At 34.1% G+C, this 24,758-nt stretch overlaps 2 long non-coding RNA genes across 8 annotated transcripts; one reads left to right on the plus strand and one right to left on the minus strand.

Annotated features, from left to right (window-relative positions):
- The first annotated feature begins 781 nt into the window (after nucleotides 1–781).
- Nucleotides 782–4,157, plus strand: LOC127703208 (uncharacterized). Of its 6 annotated transcripts, none has more exons than XR_007982815.1 (6): nucleotides 934–1,071; nucleotides 1,249–1,604; nucleotides 1,960–2,315; nucleotides 3,025–3,379; nucleotides 3,557–3,911; nucleotides 4,090–4,157. It is a non-coding gene; the product is annotated as an uncharacterized LOC127703208 (long non-coding RNA). The 6 variants fall into 6 exon arrangements; XR_007982816.1 differs by having other exon boundaries at nucleotides 3,557–3,734; XR_007982819.1 differs by lacking the exons at nucleotides 934–1,071; nucleotides 4,090–4,157 and adding an exon at nucleotides 782–895 and having other exon boundaries at nucleotides 3,557–3,595.
- LOC127703209 (uncharacterized) lies at nucleotides 818–4,083 on the minus strand. 2 transcript variants are annotated; one of them, XR_007982820.1, is made up of 4 exons: nucleotides 3,962–4,083; nucleotides 3,430–3,606; nucleotides 1,122–2,009; nucleotides 818–945 (listed from the first exon to the last, which is right to left on the minus strand). It is a non-coding gene; the product is annotated as an uncharacterized LOC127703209 (long non-coding RNA). The 2 variants fall into 2 exon arrangements; XR_007982821.1 differs by lacking the exon at nucleotides 3,430–3,606 and having other exon boundaries at nucleotides 1,122–1,832.
- Nucleotides 4,158–24,758: the final 20,601 nt, after the last annotated feature.

Below are 24,758 nucleotides of genomic sequence, written 5' to 3' on the forward strand. Positions count from 1 at the left end.
AAAAAAACTTGAATTGGGTTGTAAAATTATCGAAACCGTCTACATGGATGAGCTGACCCTAAATATATTGGATCTGTGGCAAGGTAGGAAGATCCTGCTTGACATGTGACATCTGTAGTGTTGCTGAATAAATAATTTTAAGCTTACGATTTTTTTTCATTCAGTGCCCTTTAAAAATTTCATTTGGCTTTTTCTCATTAAGTTATTCATATAATGTACAATGTACATTTAAGACAAAAAAAACTCAGGATGGCGACAAAATAACAAGGCGAAATGAATTTTATCTACGGACACTCTTGCGAAAATCATAGACAGGGACTTAAAATCTACCAAAAAACATACAAACGATTTCTATCAATTGATTTTTATCAGACCAGAGCCTCCTGAAATGATTTTTTGAAGGTTAGGACCTTCTGGGAATTGAAGGTGTTCAAAGTTGGTATTATTATTTTTTTTACGTGTCCACCGTACATTCTTTCGGCAAGTCTCGCCAGCTCCGTACGGCAAAGTTCGACACCAGACATTGCTCAAATGAAAGGTAATGAATCAGAGCAGGACCCACTGAAATGATTTTTTGGGGGTTAGGACCTTCTGGGAATTGAAGGGGTTCAAAGTTGGTATTATTTTTTTTTTTACGTGTCCACCGTACATTCTTTCGGCAAGTCTCGCCAGCTCCGTACGGCAAAGTTCGACACCGGACATAGCTCAAATGAAAGGTAATGAATCAGAGCAGGACCCACTGAAATGATTTTTTGGGGGTTAGGACCTTCTGGGAATTGAAGGGGTTCAAAGTTGGTATTATTTTTTTTTTTTACGTGTCCACCGTACATTCTTTCGGCAAGTCTCGCCAGCTCCGTACGGCAAAGTTCGACACCGGACATTGCTCAAATGAAAGGTAATGAATCAGAGCAGGACCCACTGAAATGATTTTTTGGGGGTTAGGACCTTCTGGGAATTGAAGGGGTTCAAAGTTGGTATTATTTTTTTTTACGTGTCCACCGTACATTCTTTCGGCAAGTCTCGCCAGCTCCGTACGGCAAAGTTCGACACCGGACATTGCTCAAATGAAAGGTAATGAATCAGAGCAGGACCCACTGAAATGATATTTTGGGGGTTAGGACCTTCTGGGAATTGAAGGGGTTCAAAGTTGGTATTATTTTTTTTTTACGTGTCCACCGTACATTCTTTCGGCAAGTCTCGCCAGCTCCGTACGGCAAAGTTCGACACCAGACATTGCTCAAATGAAAGGTAATGAATCAGAGCAGGACCCACTGAAATGATTTTTTGGGGGTTAGGACCTTCTGGGAATTGAAGGGGTTCAAAGTTGGTATTATTTTTTTTTTTACGTGTCCACCGTACATTCTTTCGGCAAGTCTCGCCAGCTCCGTACGGCAAAGTTCGACACCGGACATAGCTCAAATGAAAGGTAATGAATCAGAGCAGGACCCACTGAAATGATTTTTTGGGGGTTAGGACCTTCTGGGAATTGAAGGGGTTCAAAGTTGGTATTATTTTTTTTTTTACGTGTCCACCGTACATTCTTTCGGCAAGTCTCGCCAGCTCCGAACGGCAAAGTTCGACACCGGACATAGCTCAAATGAAAGGTAATGAATCAGAGCAGGACCTACTGAAATGATTTTTTGGGGGTTAGGACCTTCTGGGAATTGAAGGGGTTCAAAGTTGGTATTATTTTTTTTTTTACGTGTCCACCGTACATTCTTTCGGCAAGTCTCGCCAGCTCCGTACGGCAAAGTTCGACACCGGACATTGCTCAAATGAAAGGTAATGAATCAGAGCAGGACCCACTGAAATGATTTTTTGGGGGTTAGGACCTTCTGGGAATTGAAGGGGTTCAAAGTTGGTATTATTTTTTTTTTACGTGTCCACCGTACATTCTTTCGGCAAGTCTCGCCAGCTCCGTACGGCAAAGTTCGACACCAGACATTGCTCAAATGAAAGGTAATGAATCAGAGCAGGACCCACTGAAATGATTTTTTGGGGGTTAGGACCTTCTGGGAATTGAAGGGGTTCAAAGTTGGTATTATTTTTTTTTTTACGTGTCCACCGTACATTCTTTTGGCAAGTCTCGCCAGCTCCGTACGGCAAAGTTCGACACCGGACATAGCTCAAATGAAAGGTAATGAATCAGAGCAGGACCCACTGAAATGATTTTTTGGGGGTTAGGACCTTCTGGGAATTGAAGGGGTTCAAAGTTGGTATTATTTTTTTTTTTACGTGTCCACCGTACATTCTTTCGGCAAGTCTCGCCAGCTCCGTACGGCAAAGTTCGACACCGGACATAGCTCAAATGAAAGGTAATGAATCAGAGCAGGACCCACTGAAATGATTTTTTGGGGGTTAGGACCTTCTGGGAATTGAACGGGTTCAAAGTTGGTATTATTTTTTTTTTACGTGTCCACCGTACATTCTTTCGGCAAGTCTCGCCAGCTCCGTACGTCAAAATTCGACACCGGACATTGCTCAAATGAAAGGTAATGAATCAGAGCAGGACCCACTGAAATGATTTTTTGGGGGTTAGGACCTTCTGGGAATTGAAGGGGTTCAAAGTTGGTATTATTTTTTTTTACGTGTCCACCGTACATTCTTTCGGCAAGTCTCGCCAGCTCCGTACGGCAAAGTTCGACACCAGACATTGCTCAAATGAAAGGTAATGAATCAGAGCAGGACCCACTGAAATGATTTTTTGGGGGTTAGGACCTTCTGGGAATTGAAGGGGTTCAAAGTTGGTATTATTTTTTTTTTTACGTGTCCACCGTACATTCTTTCGGCAAGTCTCGCCAGCTCCGTACGGCAAAGTTCGACACCGGACATAGCTCAAATGAAAGGTAATGAATCAGAGCAGGACCCACTGAAATGATTTTTTGGGGGTTAGGACCTTCTGGGAATTGAAGGGGTTCAAAGTTGGTATTATTTTTTTTTTTACGTGTCCACCGTACATTCTTTCGGCAAGTCTCGCCAGCTCCATACGGCAAAGTTCGACACCGGACATAGCTCAAGTGAAAGGTAATGAATCAGAGCAGGACCCACTGAAATGATTTTTTGGGGGTTAGGACCTTCTGGGAATTGAAGGGGTTCAAAGTTGGTATTATTTTTTTTTTTACGTGACCACCGTACATTCTTTCGGCAAGTCTCGCCAGCTCCGTACGGCAAAGTTCGACACTGGACATAGCTCAAATGAAAGGTAATGAATCAGAGCAGGACCAACTGAAATGATTTTTTGGGGGTTAGGACCTTCTGGGAATTGAAGGGGTTCAAAGTTGGTATTATTTTTTTTTTACGTGACCACCGTACATTCTTTCGGCAAGTCTCGCCAGCTCCGTACGGCAAAAATCGACACTGGACATAGCTCAAATGAAAGGTAATGCATCAGAGCAGGACCAACTGAAATGATTTTTTGGGGGTTAGGACCTTCTGGGAATTGAAGGGGTTCAAAGTTGGTATTATTTTTTTTTTACGTGTCCACCGTACATTCTTTCGGCAAGTCTCGCCAGCTCCATACGGCAAAGTTCGACACCGGACATAGCTCAAGTGAAAGGTAATGAATCAGAGCAGGACCCACTGAAATGATTTTTTGGGGGTTAGGACCTTCTGGGAATTGAAGGGGTTCAAAGTTGGTATTATTTTTTTTTTTACGTGACCACCGTACATTCTTTCGGCAAGTCTCGCCAGCTCCGTACGGCAAAGTTCGACACCGGACATAGCTCAAATGAAAGGTAATGAATCAGAGCAGGACCAACTGAAATGATTTTTTGGGGGTTAGGACCTTCTGGGAATTGAAGGGGTTCAAAGTTGGTATTATTTTTTTTTTACGTGACCACCGTACATTCTTTCGGCAAGTCTCGCCAGCTCCGTACGGCAAAGTTCGACACTGGACATAGCTCAAATGAAAGGTAATGAATCAGAGCAGGACCAACTGAAATGATTTTTTGGGGGTTAGGACCTTCTGGGAATTGAAGGGGTTCAAAGTTGGTATTATTTTTTTTTTTACGTGTCCACCGTACATTCTTTCGGCAAGTCTCGCCAGCTCCATACGGCAAAGTTCGACACCGGACATAGCTCAAGTGAAAGGTAATGAATCAGAGCAGGACCCACTGAAATGATTTTTTGGGGGTTAGGACCTTCTGGGAATTGAAGGGGGTAAAGTTGAAATTCAAAGTGTACGGTTTTTTTTAAACAAAAACATCTTTACATTTCTTTTAAGTAAGGATGCATGCCGTACAAAATAGTGCACGTAAACTTTCAATTCAAAATATTGAATGTGGGCATGAAATGTACTCTTACAGTTTGTTATTTTGTATGTTTTCATTTTCAGTATAGGGAATAGACATTAAAAGTTTCTTTTCTAGAAACTAAAGGATATTTGAGGATGCCGAGTGTATGGAAAGCCAGTATATAGTTATTCTTTCGCACATAATATTTTTCTTATTTCGTTTATTTGAACAAAGGAACAAGTTTAAGTGAATAGTTATTCTATGCTCCGCCTACGACAGTAAAACCCATAATATTATCTGGTTTTTGTGTTCGTTCGTTAATTCGTTTGTCCGTTTGTCCGTCCATTCATACTGCATTAGAATGACGTTCGTGTTGAATCTAGTCTAAGATGACGTTGTAGTCAGATCAACTTGAAACTAGGTACACATGTTCATTAAAATATGTACTTTTTAAATTATTTACGGTTCACTGAATATTGAAAACGATTGTGCGAGCAAATCATCATAAACAAACACTCTTGTTTTTTTTTTTATTATTATTCAAATTCTTAAAACTCTTTAGCTTTTTATTCTGATTTCTAAACCGCAAAGTACTATTGTATAGCCATTATGTGCTTGGAGGATATACGCTCCGTTTTTAATATTTTGTTTACAATAATTAATTTATCTTTGCGATCTCGGTTTAGAGTTTGGAAAACAGAGAAAACGTAAAGAAGACGTCAAAATATGGATTACTTTATTTCCCAACTAGTCCCTCTCCCGATAGAATAAACTCCGGAGAGAGGCGCACCTTTATTTATATAAATACATATATGATAACATATAGTATGTGTTCGAATGTAAGGGAATAAAAATAGTTCGTTAACAAAGAATGTTCCTTAGCTTTTTGTGTGTTTTTCGCTGTGCATTTACTGATTTTGTGTCATGGAGGGATACCCCATATCCTTTGTTTTTCTATTGTATTAAATTGTTTTGACTTTTACGATTTTCTGGCACGTTATATTTTACTCATTGATATTGATGCAGACATTTAGCAACCAAACTAGTTAGTGCATTCAGCTACAGACGTCATTCGTATTGTAGTGTCCCTTCTCCCTTAATTTGATGGACATTTCTGGTCATTTAACGTTAAAAAACAATATATATACCGTACTGGTAGATAGATTTTCTTTTTAACAGAACGTTGTTTCGTAATGTGGTTTTGTGGTTTTCTCATATACCACATAATGATTCTTAAACAAGTTGATTCTCATTGTGTTCTTTAGTGGTCGCTAGAATTGGTCGCTAGCTTGATTGGTCGCTAGAATTGGTCGCTAGCTTGAGTCTGGTTATCTTGGTTTATTATTAAATTGAGTTTTTGGATTATAATGAGATGGCGAAAATTGTAGCAAAATCAGCCAGCAGATCATTAGGTTTACTAATTGCTAAATGCAAAGCAAATGTTGGTTTTGAATATTCTACTTTTACTAAGCTTTTCGACACTCTTGTTATGTCTGTTATTGAATATGGTGCTGCAATATAGGGAAGTAAAGAATACTCTTGCATTTATGCTGTTAAAAATAGGGCAATGCGGTTTTTTATGGGTGTTGGAAAGTACACGCCTAATTTAGCCCTATATGGTGATATGGGTTGGATGCCATGTATTGTAAAACAATGGACATGTATTTTTAGAACATATAGTAGATTTACGAAAATGTGTAATACTTAGTAGAATAAACAAAAAGGTGTTTATATGGGCAAATAATATAAGATATAATAGACTGAAAAATTGGAATTTCAGAGTACACACAAAGTTTAAAGAAGTTGATATGGAACATTTTTGTAATACTGATTTAATTATTGATAAAAATGTTATAAAAATATTGAGAATATCCGTTTTAATAGATTTAAAGAGCAATGGTATAATGATTTAATGTCAAACGAGCGTAGCAAACTACGTACTTACAGACTGTCCAAAAAAGAATTTGGTGAAGAAAATTATTTATTAAAAAACATACAGGTCTGGTAAATATAGGAGTGCCTATGCCAAATTTAGAAGTGGTACTGCTCCTTTGAAAATTGAGACTGGAAGGTATGAAGGTCTTTTAGTTGAAAATAGAATTTGTTATAACAGCATTTGTAATGAAAATCTTTTAATTGAAGACGAAAAACATGTATTAATGAATTGTCCAGTGTATGAAGATTTGCGTTGTTATTTGTTTTATCAAGCATCTCTATTTAATGTTAACTTTATGCATTTGTCTGATGACGATAAATTTATATTTTTATTCAGAGATGAAAATATGTACTTTTATACTGCCAAAATCTGCAATGACATTTTATTGAAACGAATATGTATTTTATATAGCTAATTTTAGTGTAAATAATGTATATACTGTAACATTTTAGATAGTCTCTCATAACTCTTTTTAGAGTGGCTCTTGTATGTTTTATAATATTGTTTTATTAACTATTTGTATGTTTTATAAAATGAAGAGGTGAGACTTAAATAAAATATTGTCTTGTCTTGTCTATGTAATGGCATTAGAATTTTCGAGACTTTTGATTTAATTTGAGCACTCGTTCAAATTTAATATTCTTAAGAATTAAGGGCAAATTTCATAATTAAACGTACAAGGTACATGTTTGATAGATGAAAAATATATCTAAATGACAATCGAGAATATTTGACATTTATGTAACAGAAAGATGAATGTTGTATTGCTTGTAATTCAATCTGATTACAATTGCTTAGATAAACACGCACATCGTGCAATCAATCTGTGTAGACACGTGCATGTCTATTGGTAATAAAGGCCGTTCGTTTACCTCCAGGTGTGACAGTCTTTTGGTTTTTCTGTCGTTATGTTGCTGACAAATTGAGGGATATCCGCATTATCTGTTATACATGTTGAAAATATCAGATCTAATGGCATATTCCAGGTGGAAATTCCCCACTGATGTTTAATGAGATGAATGTCGTCATCCTTGTCTTCTGGAAAGCGAAGGGTATTAATTAATAACACATTATATTTGTTCTTTAGTGAATATTAGGCACGGGTTGTTCATATTATAGAAGGATTATAGAAAAATTAATGCACTACTTATAAGAACAAAATAATTTTACAAGAAAAAAAACATTTGTTCATACACTAAAAACTCAAATATTATGTATCGTTAAACAAATCGAAGTTACTGAAGTAAGTTTTGTTAATGATAGATCTAGTGGTTAAAGATACATAGGACATGCAAAAGCAGTTGGTCGTGTGTGCTTGTTTTAATTATAAAATCATTTGAATATACTATTATAACTTGTCAGGATTGTCATTTGAAGAACTTATTTCCAACAATTTCCTTTCCAAGAAACAACAAATAAAAGTTGTATGCTGTTTGATATAACATTGTATAATGAAAGATAAAAAAAACCCTACTGAATGATGCATGAACTGGTATTAAGTTGAACAACTTAGTTAACAGGCTGCATCTTAAATTGGAAGACGATTAGACTTCAGAAAAAGATATTAAATAAGGATACACAAATTTATGGTTAAATAAATTCTAAAAAATGGTTTAGAGGCTGCAGTTGAGTATCAAAGTATATGCTGGTGTGTAAATGACGTGTTGACGCAAATGACACGAGACCAAAATTGCCAATAATTAAAAGTACATAGTGATTTCTCAGCGATATTTCAATCACAACCTTTATCCAGTATCGAGCTAAAATAACCTATTATTTAAAACACTGTTATATTATTGTTTATCTATTTCAATTTTTTTATTTATTTTTGTCATAATATATTAACACAAAAGAAAACAAATATAGTCTTGGCATTAAAAGAAGAGAAGATATTTATCGTACATAAAATGAACGTGTTAACCAACAACACGTCATTTTCCAAAATGATAATAATATTGTCAAAACAAATGATGATAATGACGATGAAAAAACACAATAGCCTTTTAATATTAAGGGAAAAAACGAGAAAAAAATAATACAAACAAACTTGAAGTCATTGACGTCTTTGCTTCAGAAAATGTGAAACTATAAATAAAAACAAATCATGTCCATTCACATTATGACAAAACAAATAATATACGATCATGATTCATCCTTTATTTTTTTTCGTAATCTTGATTTGAATATATTCACCAGTATATTAAATATGATCATGGTTCACATTGCAATGATCGGCTTGGGTATCAAAATATGGTCATCACAGGACTACATGTTCACCCAGTCTTCAGTAAAACCATTGCTTAAGTGGGGCGTCGTTTTGGTGTTCGGGATGTATAAATACGCATTAACGTCGGTCTGGATGGAGATGTTATATCCGAAGCCTTTTGTAGAGTGATTGCTACGCTCCGCTCTCTGTATGTTAAAGAACCATTGCAACTATCAGAGGAGTTCGGAGGGGTCATGTTAATTGTTAATTTATTGTCGTGCGTGCGTGCAATATTTCTAACTTGACGTTAGCAAGCAGTGAGATGGATTTATAAATATAAGAGCAATGCTCTTGTTTCCTTATCAAAATTTTTGTTTTACTAGTATATTTCGTATTTGTTCACTCTTGTAGCTATATCTAACGAATTCTTTAATAAAAATATGTTTACACTAAGCAAGCAACAGTCAATCAATAAGTTAAACGACCTACGTTAGTATTTATAAAAGACCATTGATAAATCATACCTTGGAAATATTCTATGCGTTAAATCAGGTGTGGACTTAAAACAATATCGCTTTGTAATATGTTTAAATGTCTTCAACAGTTCAATGCAAGTTTGCTTAATTGTGTCTCTGTTTGCGTAGATCTTTATATTAAAAATAAAAATGCTTTATCAATATCTCAGATTCAATAATCAATTACTGTGAATTCATTTACCATCTTCATGACCTCTTATAGAGGTGTTCCATCCTCAGTTATAGATACAACAGCTTTAGTAGACAATTACTGCGAGCAACTAAACCTATACATAGAGTTTTGTTTTATTTGTTATACCAAGAATTTTAGTAAATAAATGTTTTAAATTCGGACGAGCATGGCGAGTACTAGACCGACATGCTGAGCCGGATTTTTCACGTGCTAGTTCACAAGGTAACAGTCCGCAGGAACCTGGAGCCGACCAGTTTTTGCTCTTACCCCTAAATGCCGCGTGCTTAGCGGAGAAGCAGCAAATACCAATTTTAAAGTCTTTGGTTTAAGCCGGCCGGGGTTCGAACACACGACCTCCTGCACTCGAGGCGAAGACGCTACCACGAGAACACCGAGGCGGTGGTGTTTTACGAAGAAAGTAGCTGACAAATGCAAACATTTTATTGCTGACAATGTAAGTGATGTCTAGTGGCGATTATGTATGTGATGTCTAGTGGCGATAATGCAAAAAACGGCTAACCTGATCCGAAATCCGCGGAGGAATCCGAATCCAAGGAGCAATTACACGATCCCACAACACGGTGGGTTAGAAATCTGGATATACTTCCTATGGAGCATAATCCTCCGTGGGAATCGTATCCAGATTTTACTTACGAATTGCACTACACAAAGTGTAATTGCTTCTCGGGATTCGGATCCCTCCGCGGATTTCAAATTGGGATACCCTGTGTGATGTCAAGTGGCGACAATGTATGTGATATCAAGTGGCGACAATGTATGTGATATCAAGTGGCGACAATGTATGTGATGTCAAGTGGCGACAATGCATGTGGTGGCAAGTGGCGACAATGTATGTGAATTCTATAGCTAGTGAAGGTTAACGACAAAATAATCATTTCTAATTTAAAAATGACTGTGTCAAGTGTTCCAAGAAAATGGTAGAGAAAAGGACAGGCTTACCATCAATGTACTTTTTGTTATCATATTCCCTAATTTAAAGTAGCAGTTGGAAAGACATTGATGCATTTTTACTTTAAAATTATTATCTAATTTGTTGATAGGATATGTTTTAGAAAGCTCAAAAATATTCATAATAAACAGCTGCGCCAAGTGCTCATGATACGTCCTTACTGTGTATATTGAGATTGTTGCAAGAATAAAATTGTATATTAAAGAGGCATTTAATTAGAAGCAAATAAAATGGCTCTGTAGAAAATATATGACTCAGGATACCTTTAGGCGTATAAAACTCGCTTCAAATATGATTGTTAAAAGTCCCATAACTCTGGAATGACAAACCAGAAAATGTTAAACATCAAAAGCAAATCTACATTCATAAATGCTAACAACAGTATCAAGTGAGCAGTAATTTGATCAGCTAGTGCATGATATTAAAAAAAATGACTTTTATTAATCTGACGGTCCAAGTCCTATTACTCTGGAGTGGCATCTTTTCACTTTTTTTTTATAAATCTCAGGGTATGTTGTGTTAATTCACTGATTTCAATAATTCGGTAAAGTTTCCAGTAAATTAATCCAAGCAAACTCGAGTTATGGTACAATATATGAATTATTTACTTAAATAATACAATTAAAGTTCCGTAACTCTTGAACGACAAACCGGGAAAATAAAAAGATAACAATCGAAAGGGTGCTTACATCTATCAATTAATTTCAACAATGTAATGTTTGGTGGAATTGAATCCAGGAATACTGGAGTTAGTGCAAGATTTGTGAAGGATTGTCTAAACTCTAACTGTTAGAGTCCCGTACGTAACTCTGGAACGACAAAACCAACAAAAAAATTCGTAAAGAGGTGTTAAAATTTGACTTATCGCTCGAAGTGTTGACGGACTCACATTGGTTTTTATACGTATAAAAATTGATGAAAAATAACAAAGGACAAATTAGAATTAGGCATAATATGGAAACAAATAACAACAAATTAAGTAAAAATATTGGAAGATGTTTGAAGGAATTCATTTTCAAGATATGTTGTCAAGGTTTTAGACTGAGCTTTGAAGGGGATGCACCAGAACGATGTTTTTGACTTGTTATTGTAGAGTTGTGATTGCCAATGAGACAATTTTCCAACAGTGTCCTAATCACCTGAATATAAGCAGCTTTAATTGGTGGTCGTACGAACGTCTTACGTTGCAGTATCATGGCAATGTGAATCAAGTTAGATAATTCAGTTTTCAGCCTCAAATTAGATTTATAACGGGTTTTAAGTATGACTTTTGCTCGTGTTTAATTTGATCAAATATAACGTTGTTTTTTTTTTTGTCAAAACATGTTGAGTATGGCATGTTTTGACAAATATAACAGATGTAAAGCAAATAGAAGTTTGATATCCAGATAGGACAATCTTAACACATGTATGTGGTAATTAATTTATGTATCAGTTTGATTCTTTAGTTGGTGTGATATTTGAAACACTTACATGTAACCATGACCCGAATAACTGGAATATTTTCTCCTGCGGTATATTTATAAAGTTCAACTGTCATTTGGTCTCTAATCATTTACAATTTTCTTTGGCAATAAACCCACACCTCCTTTAATGTTATAACCTTTATACTAAGTATATTACATGTACATTATTGTGTATGTAATAATGCATTGGAAGCTGTTCTAGTCAAAACTGTGTTTAAGCCATTTTCATAAAATGGCACATTTATTTTGATAAGAAACTCAATGAGATATAAAAAAAAAAACTGACACTGAATATTACGAATTAAAAAAAATACATATATAGTATCTGTTTATAAAACTTTGAATTTTTCGAAATACTGAGACAACTATTCACAAGAGACCAAAGGACGAGGATGTTAACATCTATAGGGCAATGTACGACCTTCAACATATACATTATAGTAAGCTATCAAATGGCCCTTCATAAACAAATGTGTCGATCGCTTTGAAACTTTTTTTAAATCGAGCGCCACTGATGAGTCTTATGTAGACGAAACGCGAGTTTGGTGTACCAAATTATAAGTCTAGTGTCTTCGATGAGTTTATACCCAAAAACTATGGTCACACATGCAATTAAACTTGCGTCTGTTAAAAACTAATGATTGTTTCATTTTTTAAAAAATGTAGTTACCAAATGATTATGTTCCTGTAATATTAAGGTTAATAAACAATGTATAAATATGCCAAAAATAAGTAATAAACTATTATATTTCAATTCAATACCTTAATAGCTTTAAAGTGGATCATAAATGACTCCTTATGAAGAGTTGAAACCAGGATTTTGTTTCGTTCAAAAGGCTTGATTATCTCAGTCTTCCATTTTTCTCCTTTTTTTCAAACAAACAAAGCATGCTTGACGTAACATATCCATCCATGTTTCAATCACCCATATCAAGTCGTGTAACCACCCCTTTTTTTACTTCTGTCCTTAGATTTTAATAGACGGATACGTTTTAGTTTTATTGGTTATATGTCTGCAATATTTTTGACGAAGGGAATCATCACTTGAGTCAAGTTATTTAAGGAATGACTGTAATATATTTTTAGTCTATGAAAAAATAACATCAAAAATGTGGTGCACACTGAATAACCCGCGTAGCGAGTTATTTAAAAATGTGCACCACATTTTTGAGGTTATTTCGAATAGACAGAAAAAATATTACAGTCAGTCCTTATAATTTAATTTTAAATTCCATTTTTAAGGAGTAAATCGTGAAAAAACGTTGATGACGTCACGGTCACATGACAAAATTCTGTCTATGAGCTGATAGACAAAAAACTTTCAGCCAATCAGAAAACGTGTTACATCCAAAATAAAAATTTTTAAAAAGATAAAATAAAAGTTGCACACAAAAAGGTGTTAGAGTAATAGAAAAACTTAACTAGCGTCTCAGACATTTTGTTTTACCAATCTATAGAACAGAAAATTTCAGTTGGATATATATAAATATCAATTAATATAAATACGATTGTTTAATAAATATGTGTTGCTTTTCTATTTATTTTTTTTAATGCCACATTACCTCTTGTAGCCTAAGGTATAATTGGTTTAGTCGACAAACAATTTGCTACCAGAAAATTGCTTAATTTATTAATGCTATTCAAATATGTTTTAGCGACACTGTAGCTGACGAACAGAAAGTCATGAAATGAAATATTGGGAATACGACACCACTGACCAAATAGCATAATATAATAAAGGGCATAAATAAATCTTCCAAATTTTATTTGTCTGGAGTGCTTTTCTTGATTTACCATCATCAGGAACGCTCAGACCGAAACATATAAGAGCCCGTGATGTATGAATATGTGGAAACGTTAGAAGGACCAACAAGTAATAGCCAAATTCAACTTTGCCTGAAGGAGGAGGAACCTTAGTTTCATAATAATTTCATGATTTTTCAACGGAGAATTTTACAAAATATACTACAAATCATGTCAATACCAAAACACCTGCTACTGGGCTGATGAAATCAGTTTCGAAAAGTTGTAATTGAACTGAGACAAAACAATGAAAGATATGCCATTAACAATGTTAATTCTCCAAATAAAGTATATGATATAATTTTGACATACGACAATTGCTGGGTAGATATGTCTGATATTATTACTGGTCTTTGTCGATACAACAATAGGAAGAATAATACAGTGTGGTTGGCTATGTGAATAAAAAAATTTCAAATATGCTTCGGTTATTAGGTAGCTGACGAAAACAATGTCTTGGTCAAATATGTCATATATGACATGTTTGACATTATATCTGGCTTTAGTAACATTAGGACAATGACATTTCGTGAGAGCCCGACATGACAACATTGTGGCGGCGACAATGTATACAATTCTTGTGAGTTGTAATAATGCGAAACTAATAATGCCACATGTTTGGTCAAAAACAAAGGTATTCTTTTATTGAACCAAAGTTGATTCCTTATAACCTATTTATATTTTGTAGTCTAGAAAACGGTAGAAGTGGAAACAAGTCTGGCATAAATATACTTCTGTCATTATTATCCTTCATATAAAGCTTTGAACATGTTGAAAGACAAAACTAATGTTGTTTTTGTACATTGAAAATATTTTACAATATGTGGATGGGGTAAGTTCTAGACAGCTCAAACAACATTTAATAAAAATCAATTACACATTTCGTGAAGGGCAAATTCGAATTTTGCTAAACATAAAAACAAACTACGACAATTAATTCAAAAGTACAATTATATAAAACTGTTTTGAAGGAATTCATTCTCAAAATATTGTCACTGCTTTTGACTGCAAATTCGAGGGTGATGCGTTTGAATGATGGCTTTGTCTTTTTTTTTTTGGTACATTGATACATGTACTTATATGACTTTGTTCTATAATGTTTCAATTTTGTAAACTAAAGCACACATAAAAAACCCCTTAACATCATTATCAGAATCAATCAAAACACTTTCATCATCATTCCAAAATTCCAATAATTATACTAAACGAAAAAAAAGGCTAAAACCCAATAAAAACACAACAAAGAAATCGCAAATAGCATACCAATTAAAAAAAAACTTTTAACACCAGCTACTGTTTTCAAGCTTTATTTATGGTAGTACTTATGTCTCATCGTTCAAACCCACATAAGTCAAGCATGATCAGTCAGTTTAGTTTTTTACTTTACATAATATGTTTCTACGAAAGCCTATTAGGGTCACAAGAAAATTATTTATCGCGTAATTACGAGATAAATATCTCGTAATTACGAGAAAACTATCGCGTAATTACGAGATAATTATCGCGTAATTACGAGAAAACTATCGTGTATTACGAGATAATCCTTTTTTACGAGATAAATACTTATTTCTTTTTTGTGACCCCAATAGGCTTTCGTATGTTTCGGTATCATCGTGAAAAAAATGAAAACTGTGTTACAACACTTTATAAATTGCACTCGTTCGAATCGCTTTTCTGGATTTACCTTAATCGGGAACGATCAAAGACGAATATTTGAAAGCCAAGGGAGGTTAGAACCGAAAAAGTTGAAGAGCTGTATGACCAAAAAGAACCTAAAAATAATAGCCAAATCCATCTAAAGTCAACTTTGCCTGAGGGCAAAAGTGAATCATGATAGATACCTTAGTTTTTTCTTCTGGATTAAGATTTAAGCCAGTTTTAGTTAGTATTACTGTTGCACGTGTTTAAATTTTGTCCAAAACAACCTTTTTGTTAAAATATGTTGAGTATGGCAAAAAAAATCGATACTTTAAACGGTTTGATATTTTAAAAGGTTAAAAACCTTTTAAAATCATGACAGCAATAACAGGATGATGTTCTACTTCGGATCATTTCTAAAGTTTAACTGTCATTTGGTCTTTAATCATTTAGTAATACATTTCTCTTTGATAATCACAACACACCTACTTTAAAGTGATAATTCTTATACTATTGATAATGTCCACCTTTAACAAGATAGTCACATTTAAGTCTTGTGTGCAGGTCTTATAGATTAAGGTGATGTGGTATGATTGCCAATAAGACAACTATCCACCAAATACCAAAGAACGAGGATGTAAACAATTACAGGCACTACCCGGCCTTCAACAATGAATGAACGCCATACAGTATTGTCAGCTATACAAGTCTCCGGTATGACCAAATGTGAAACAATTCATACGAGAAACAAAAGGTCCGATTTGAGAAGATGATTGTTCAAATGTTCGCACGTAAGCAGCGACATACAAAACCCAAATCATTAACCTACTTTACAACTAATCTCCCTAAAACAATGTTTATATTTGCACGTGTACCCTTTGAAACCATTTTGACATACTTATCCGTCTATCGGTTTCTAAGACCAGTATTTAAAGGAGGATTTACACTGCTTTTCCTAAAACGAATGATTGCAACGATTATAACGTGTGGATGTTCCTCTCTTGGAAATATTGAAATTATATTGAAATACAATGTGAGGCTTGAAAGGTTTCCTCGCGGGAACTGCATAACAAATTACTAATTTAAAGCTTTTAAATATATTACAGTAGAAGACTAAGGGTTAAGTTTATATCTCCGTACCTATAATATTAGACATCTCTACTCAAAGAAGGCTCACGGCTGAGTGTTTTTTTCTAATAAAGTATTAAACTATATCTCATTTTAAGGAAAGACTGTTGCTTGTATCAAATTTGACTGTATCAAAAACAAAATATGTGTGACATTATCACAGCATTTATTAGCACAATTATAGCAGACTTATTGTAACCAGCTGGACACCTATATAGGGTATCATTACGACGAGGTCAATATAATACATGAACATGTATTTAAAAGATCATTTATTGTTAAGATACTCTAAAAGGGTCAGTTTTGTTAAATCATTAAATATATCAAGGTAAAATCAGTGAGAATACAAACAGAATGTTAATGACCTAGCGAAAAAAAATTGTGTTTGTGATAATTATATTAACCTTCAGTATACATAGAGATCAACATGTGATAAAGAGAATAGGTCACAATCATCTCCTCAGTGCTATTTAACAATCTTTCACTAACACAAGAGGTATAACACTATATGACCTTCAAATAATTAGTGCTGGTACATGATGAAGACCTTCTCTGGTATATAGAGAACTTTCAAACTTTTTTCATCTGAGCGTCACTGGTTGGTCTTGTGTGGACGAGACGCACACGTCTGGCGTATTGAATTTTAAGCCTAGTACCTTTTGTTAGCTATTATTCGTGTGTTTCTTTGTCCTATATGTTCTCCCATTTATTTGTATTGTGGTCCTGTCATGTGATATTGTCATTTTGGTGTAGTGTTTGACGTTGCCATAAAAGCGGGAGGTTTGGCATGCCACAAAACCAGGTTCAACCCACCATTTTTTTCTTAAAATGTCCTGTACCAAGTCAGGAAACTGGCCATTGTTATATTATAATAGTTCGTTTCTGTGTGTGTTACATTTTAATGTTGTGTTTTTGTTGTGCCGTTGTTCTCCTCTTATATTTGATGCGTTTCCCTCAGTTTTAGTTTGTAACCCGGATTTGTTTTTATCTCTATCGATTTATGAGTTTCGAACAGCGGTATACTACTGTTGCCTTTATATAGACAAATGTGCATCAAATTGTAAAACTGTTACAACACTTGATAGTATTAATCTCGAAAATTAAATTCTTTTGACAATTTCAGTTATAAGTCTTATTTAGTGAACAATGAACACCATTAAGATAATTGCCATTAATGTGAATATCCCATTACAATGGCAAAGATATTTCTACCATTCCAAGTATAAAATATTTGTGTACATTCCCACAATTTAAAACTATAACTTCATTTATAAGCTCTATGAATAAAACTGTTCTCTGAGTAAGAAGGAAAAACGCATTAGGCCAGAATAACTGAGTATTAGGAACACCATGCATCGTCGATTTAGATTTTCCCTCGTTCAAAATTGTCCTTCGGATTGCGATCCCTCTTTTAGCATAATTGATTCCGTATATTTTTATCTATTATTGTGTTGAATACATGACTTGTGTTCGTTTAGCGACCTGTAGTTTTTTGTTTGTTTTCTATCACACAGATTATATACAAAACAACCATCATCGTCATCTTTGTTACAGTCAAGATGAAAATCGAGAAGACTTGAAAATATACAAGTAGCATACAACAGGACGCGACCAGCCTCGGGTTTTGTTGCAATGTCGTTGTTTACATGCATATTGTGAGAAAAAAAGGAAAACAACACGTTCATGCGTCCGAAGCACTTTTCTGGATTTACCTTCATCAGGAACGATCAAAACCGAATATTTACAAGCCGAGGATGGAAACATGTGATACATTAAAAACCCCTACCAGAAGATGAATACAGTACTGACAAAGTTCATATACATTTCACATTAACCCGTTTTACCAGGAATATGGTTACGTGGGCTGAACGCTTAAGGTTAATTTTCTTGCTATTAACTATTGTAAACACTTGACATATTTTATTACATATACTTGGTTTATTCAATATCTAGACTTTTGTTTAAAAAGGTTAAAAATAAATGTTAATTTTACACTCTGACGTCAAATATTAATATATTAAAATAAAATGCGATACCAAGAAGTCAATAGAGAGATCAATCTACACAGTCAGGATTCTACTTCGTCAAAATTATCTTCTCATTACGCCACCTAATAAATGGAAGCCATTGTAGTGATGACGCGTTGTCATTTTAGCTCTTGAAAACCGATAAATTTATTCACATAGCATCGTTTACGATCCTTATATGCCAGATTTATTTAAAAAGACAAATGAATCTACTAACTATTTAGCATCATTTAATGTACTTTTATGCATTTGGTCAACTTAAAACTATTGTCAGATCGGTTGTCAGGGGGGATTTTCGAAAGTTCAAAAATATCTATTTAGTACTGTAAATTTTTAATGTTATTATATCAATCTAGAGCCTAAATATGCGTTTTCAAGACAGAATAGTCAACTCAAACACGCCTGAACATAAAAAGGTGTACTCGACTTTCTCTTTTCGATGAAACTATTGCCCATTTTGGGGATTTTTTCCCAAAAAATTGTCGCAAGGGGCAGAGATGCAAATCAATGCTTTAAAAAGATCAATCTATTATCTTTCTTTGTGATTTTTTCCCAAAAAATTGTCGCCAGGGGCAGAGATGCAAATCAATGCTTTAAAAAGATCAATCTATTATCTTTCTTTGTGATTTTTTCCCAAAAAATTGTCGCCAGGGGCAGATATGCAAATCAATGCTTTAAAAAGATCAATCTATTATCTTTCTTTGTAAATTTTTTTCGGACGAATTTATGCTTATGCACAAAAAAGATCCACATGTATTTGCACCTACCACAATCGACTGTTTTGTAAAATTTGTCTATAATTTAAAAGTTTACAAATATCCCGAAGCTCCATACCATAATTCAGGTACAAACACATACATAAAATCCTAAATTATTAAGTTACAGGCACCTGAAGTTGTGGTATTCATTAAACTTTTAAAGCCCATAGAAACAGATGTAAACAATCCAAATTTACCAACTTGGCCTTTTTTCCCTTCTCTAACAAAGAGTTCCATTTCTTTTGTTTAATTTCAAATGGGTTTTCGCTTGTACAAGCATAGTCAAATGAAGGAGAGATAACTCTAGTTCTAGAAAATTTGTCTTTCAAATACAAATTAAAATGCCCTCAATTTTAGAATTCATTCATACATTTTTGTATTATTCAAAATTATCAGTCAATATGTGTTCTGCCAGGATCACCGGTTACCAATCCTTCACCTCACCTTTCATTTGACACCTTAATTACTAAAATATATTCTACATAGTTTGATATTTACACCTATGCGTAGGAACTATTTTGTTTTAAATATGTACTTCTTTCCAGTATGTTCTTTTTGGAGAGGGCCCGATTTGATGGTGTTACTTCTTACAAAGTCTATCCGAATCATTTTTCAAAGAATTCCGCTCAAACCGGTGCTAGGGCCGTCTTAAACTTGCAGTGAGGTGGGAGTTTTTTTTATCTTTTTTCTTTTTCTTTTTTGGCTTCATGTTGAAGGCATCATTGTGACTTTGAGATGAAGAACAGCAATAAAAGCGTTGTTCCTTTGCTTTATGTGATTGTTGCTGTGCATGTACTGATTTGCATCATGGATGGATGCCCAATATTCTTTGTTTTTCTATTAAAAGGAGTGATCGTAATGATGTAATGTGAATAACTTTAACGGATTTAATGAGCTATCATGCCAGCGCATTACCTCTTCATTTGCTATAAAATAAGAAGCTGTGGTATAAATGTCAATGAGACAACTAGTACAAAAGAGACCACTGTAAGGCCTTCAACAATGAACAAATACCATACCGTAAAGTTACGTAAAAAAGGACTGATTTATGCTAAAACAACAATCGTAAAGTCAATAAGAAAGACAGTACTAACGAGCACTAAGTTACAGGCACCTGAAATCGGACAAGTATATAACGAATGTGGTGGGATTGAACATGTTTGCAAAATTTGATACGTATATTGAGGAGAGAATTCTAGCAAAGTTGAAATGCTTATTTGAATGAGAGGGTAAACAATAAAAAAAAAATGATTTGTGCAAATTGAGAAGGATTTAGCTATTGTATGTCTTCTTTTCTTTTGGTCATATACATGTAGCTCTTCAACTTTTCGGTTTTTAAACGTCCTTGGCTCTCACTTATTCGTCTTTGGGCGTTCCTGGTGAATGTAAATCAAGAAAATCGCTTCAAGCGCATGAAATTTATAAAAGCGTTGTTTTCATTATTTACAACACTGGATCGAAACCACTGCTGATGGACTATCAGTCATCGATAGTATTATCTGTTCAGTAGTCAATTTTTTGATACTGACATGATTTAAAACAAACCTTTTTTTTTACATTTTCCGTTTATTAATTCATAAATTATTAGGAAACTAAGGTTTCAAATACCTCAGGAAAAGTTGACCTTGGGTGGATTTCATTATTATTTTTGTGTCCTTTTGTTCATATGGTCTTCATCTGTTTCGGTTCATATACATCCTTGACTTTCAAAAATTCGACTTTAGGCGTTCCTGACCCAGAAAAGCGCTCCGGACGCATTCAGTGTATAGAGTATTGTTTTCATTTTGATTTAAATAACAAAACAAAAAAATGATAAAAATATATATATATGAAAAAAACAACCATAAAATCAAAAACAAATGATGACTTTTTCTTTTACATTAGATACGACTCTGACTGTATAATTAATAAGAGTTAGATATTTTTTTTCATTTTCCTTTAATTCAACATTTGAAAATTTCTGAAAACCTTTGCTGATATAATATTGTCTTGCAAAGCATTAAATTGACCTCATTTAGATCAGTATGCATGTAACCTATATATGCCCTCAGTTGGAAGTCGACTTTGCCATTACTTAACATTTTCAGTAAATGGAAAGAATGTCAGCTGAAAAGTGAAACTAAAAAGACAGCAACAAGACTGATTTCCTGTATTAATTAGGTCCACAAAAAAACAATTTTATATGAAATCAAATACAACCAGTAATTTTGTTATAATACTAGTTTACGCATGTACGTGCTTACCTCTATGTCTGCCTACTTATATCTATATTGAGTACACATGCTAATCGGCAATCTTCGGAATTAGATGGCGTCAAGTCCAAAAAAAGACACACAAACAGTGATGTTTTATAACGATTTCATGCATTTGTATTGTTTTTTATAGAATTTTGATGAACGTTTTTAAGTAGTGTCTTATCAATCAATGTTGAGTCAATTCGATGGGGTAGGAATTTGACACTTTATGCCGCTTTAACATAAATGTTATTTCTCATAATTTCAAATACATAAAAGAGAATTTTGAAAAAAATTTGGATAATTTTTTACTGGATAATTCCAGTCCTAAAAATTACTGGAAAATAATGAAGATGTTAATAAAATCTACAAAGGGGAATAACGCAATTCCACCAATTCAAAATGTAAATAATGAGCCAAATTTTGACCATATTGTATATGACGATACTGACAAATGTGAACTAATGAATAAATACTTCGCGTCAATATCAAAACTTGAGGAACAAAATGTTGAGATGCCCCCATTTGAGAATAGAACGGAAAGTATAATTAGTGATATTCAAATAACAGAGAGTGAAATAGTTGATATACTTCTTACTCTTGATCCTAAAAAAGCATCTGGGCCAGACAAAATCAGTCACAGGATGCTTAAAATATTCCCCCAAAAAATTGCAAAACCCCTTAAAATTATATTTAATAAATCCCTGTCCCAAGGTAAATACCCTTCTTCATGGAAAATAGCCAATGTAATTGCCATATTTAAGAAAGCAGATGCATCCCTACCATCTAATTATCGACCGATATCCCTAATTAGCTGTGTAGGAAAAGTAATGGAGAGGGTAGTCTACAAACATATTTATAACCATCTACATAGGAACAAACTTATTTATATGTATCAGTCAGGATTTTTACCTAAACATTCAGCTGTACATCAACTTATTGAACTTTATAACACAATATTAAATTCTCTTGAAAAAAAAGAATTCAGTTGCTTCGTTTTCTGTGATTTTTCCAAAGCATTTGATAAATAAAATTGAGAATGGAAATGGGGAATGTGTCAAAGAGACAACAACCCGACCACAGAACAGACAACAGCAGAAGGCCACCAACAGGTCTTCAATGCAGCGAGAAATTCCCGCACCCGGAGGCGTCCTTCAGCTGGCCGATAAAGTATGGCATAATGGACTTATATATAAAATGAATTCTTATGGAATAAAGGGAAATTTACTTGCATGGACTAAAAATTATCTTTTTCAAAGAAAACAAAAAGTAGTTATTAGAGATTCGTCTTCGTCATTGTCCATTGTTTCTGCGGGGGTCCCCCAAGGCTCTGTTCTCGGTCCCCTTTTATTTTTGCTGTATATAAATGATATTGGCGAAAATTTAATTTCACTGACTAGACTTTTTGCTGATGATACGTCGCTGGGATATTCCACCGCAAGCATTACAGACTTAGAGGTAGTAGTTAATCATGATTTAAACAAACTCAATGATTGGTCAAAAAATTGGTTAATGTCCTTTAACCCAGATAACACGGAAATAATGATTTGCTCAAATACTAAGATTCCAAGTAATTTATATTTTTCTTTCAATGGAAGATCAATATCTAACACATCAAGTCATAAACACTTAGGTGTAACTCTCTCCCAGGACGCAAAGTGGAATGAGCACGTAGAAAATATTTCCAAAAATATAACAAAGCATTTAGGAGTCTTAAGAAAATTAAAATTTAAGATGAAAAGACAGAACTTAGAAAAAATGTATCTGGTATATATTCGTCCTATATTTGAGTATGCTTGCGAAGTGTGGGACAATTGTGGTATTTGCTATTCAAACAAATTAGAAAAACTTCAACTGCAAGCTGCGAGGATTGTAACAGGACTGCCAATATTTACTTAAACCGAATATTTATATTTAGAGACTGGCTGGGAACCCCTTCACAGTAGGAGGCACAGAAGAAAACTCCAATTATTTTATAATATGTACAATGGTCTCGCTCCACAATATTTATGTGATTTAATTCCCCCAACTATACAAAGTACAACTGTTTATCCACTGCGTAATGGCAATGACTTAATAGTCCCCTTTTGTCGACTCTCCTTAACAAATTCTGCATTTATTCCCTCGTCCATCAGAGAATGGAACAAACTTGATAATTCTATCCGTACACTTGATACCCTATCTAAGTTCAAACGCTATTTGTTGAATAATACATACGAAGCAAAGACTGTACCTAAGCATTTTATGTATGGTCCGCGGAAATTGAGTGTAATTTTACCACAGCTGCGATGTTCAGCCTCATTTCTAAATAACGACCTATTTGAATCAAATATAATACAAAGTCCATATTGTGCTTGTGGCGCTCCGCGTGAGGATTCATTTCATTTCTTCTTTAATTGCAATAAATACGCCGATATAAGGAACGATCTATTAACCAACATTCATCGTCTACAAGTGACAATAAATCTACAGTTGCTCACTGAGGGTAGCCAAACTTTAACATACGAGGAAAACTGTGAAATCTTTAAAGAAGTCTTTAGATATATAAAAAATCAAAAAGATTCCTTGTAGTATAATCAAATAAGATATGACTGAACAAAAAACATCGTGTCCACAGAATTTCATTTATTTATTTTTTCTTTATATTTGTATTATTTCCTTTTTTTTTTTTTTTCTTTTATTTATATTTTTTCTTTTCTTTTCTTTTTCTCAATTCTCTATCCTTTTCCTTGTTAATTGCGTTAGGCTTTTTTTTTTTTTTTTCTTTCTTTCTTTTTCTTCTCTGACTGTGCAAATGCCTAATTTTACTATTACCTTTAATATATATATATACTGAACTGTGCATGCTCTGTATAATTGTTATTGTAATATTATGTAAAGGAGAAGACTTCATAAGTTGGTTAAACTTGTGTCCGATCCTTTTTGTATCTATGAGCAAATAAAATCGTTATAAACTAAAAAACATAAAAGTTCCCGATGAAAAACCGTATTTTTATTCAAGTTATTACAAACCAAATTCCAAAAACAATTTATAACCAAAGATCTTAAAACAGTTGACAGTTATTCAACGTTACAACGCTTATTTTTTTTTTATAATCTCCAAAGAAAGTACCTACACCACCCCCGATACGTATTTTACTTTTCCTACTATGAAATAAATCAATGAAATTAACGTTTTATAAATGTGTTGCGTCTGAAGCACTTTCCTGAATTTATCTTCATTGAGAACGCTAACGCGAGCGCTCACCATAAGAATGTATAAATACTTAACAAGATCTTAGTTATTTCTAAATTTATCAACAAAGAATTTAAGAAGAATATGTTATTAATCATGTTAGTTCCAAAGCACTGAATACTGAGCTGATGATACACTCGGGATCTGCCAGTCAACCACCAGATTTATCGACACAGTGCTAAAAAAGAGAGGCGAACGATACCACAGGGACATCCAAACTCATTATTCGACAATAAACTGACAACCCCATGGCATAAAGAGAAAAAGACCGAAAGACAAACAACAGTATACACAACACAACATAGAAAAATAAAGACCGGGGGTGATTTCGGGTGCTCCGAAAGGGTAAGCAGATCCTGCTCCACATGTGGCACCCTTTGTGCTGCTCATATTAGTACAAACCTGGTGATAAGTCTA

Source organism: Mytilus californianus, unplaced genomic scaffold, assembly GCF_021869535.1.
Source record: "Mytilus californianus isolate M0D057914Y unplaced genomic scaffold, xbMytCali1.0.p SCAF_5, whole genome shotgun sequence".
NCBI classification, from domain to species: domain Eukaryota; kingdom Metazoa; phylum Mollusca; class Bivalvia; order Mytilida; family Mytilidae; genus Mytilus; species Mytilus californianus.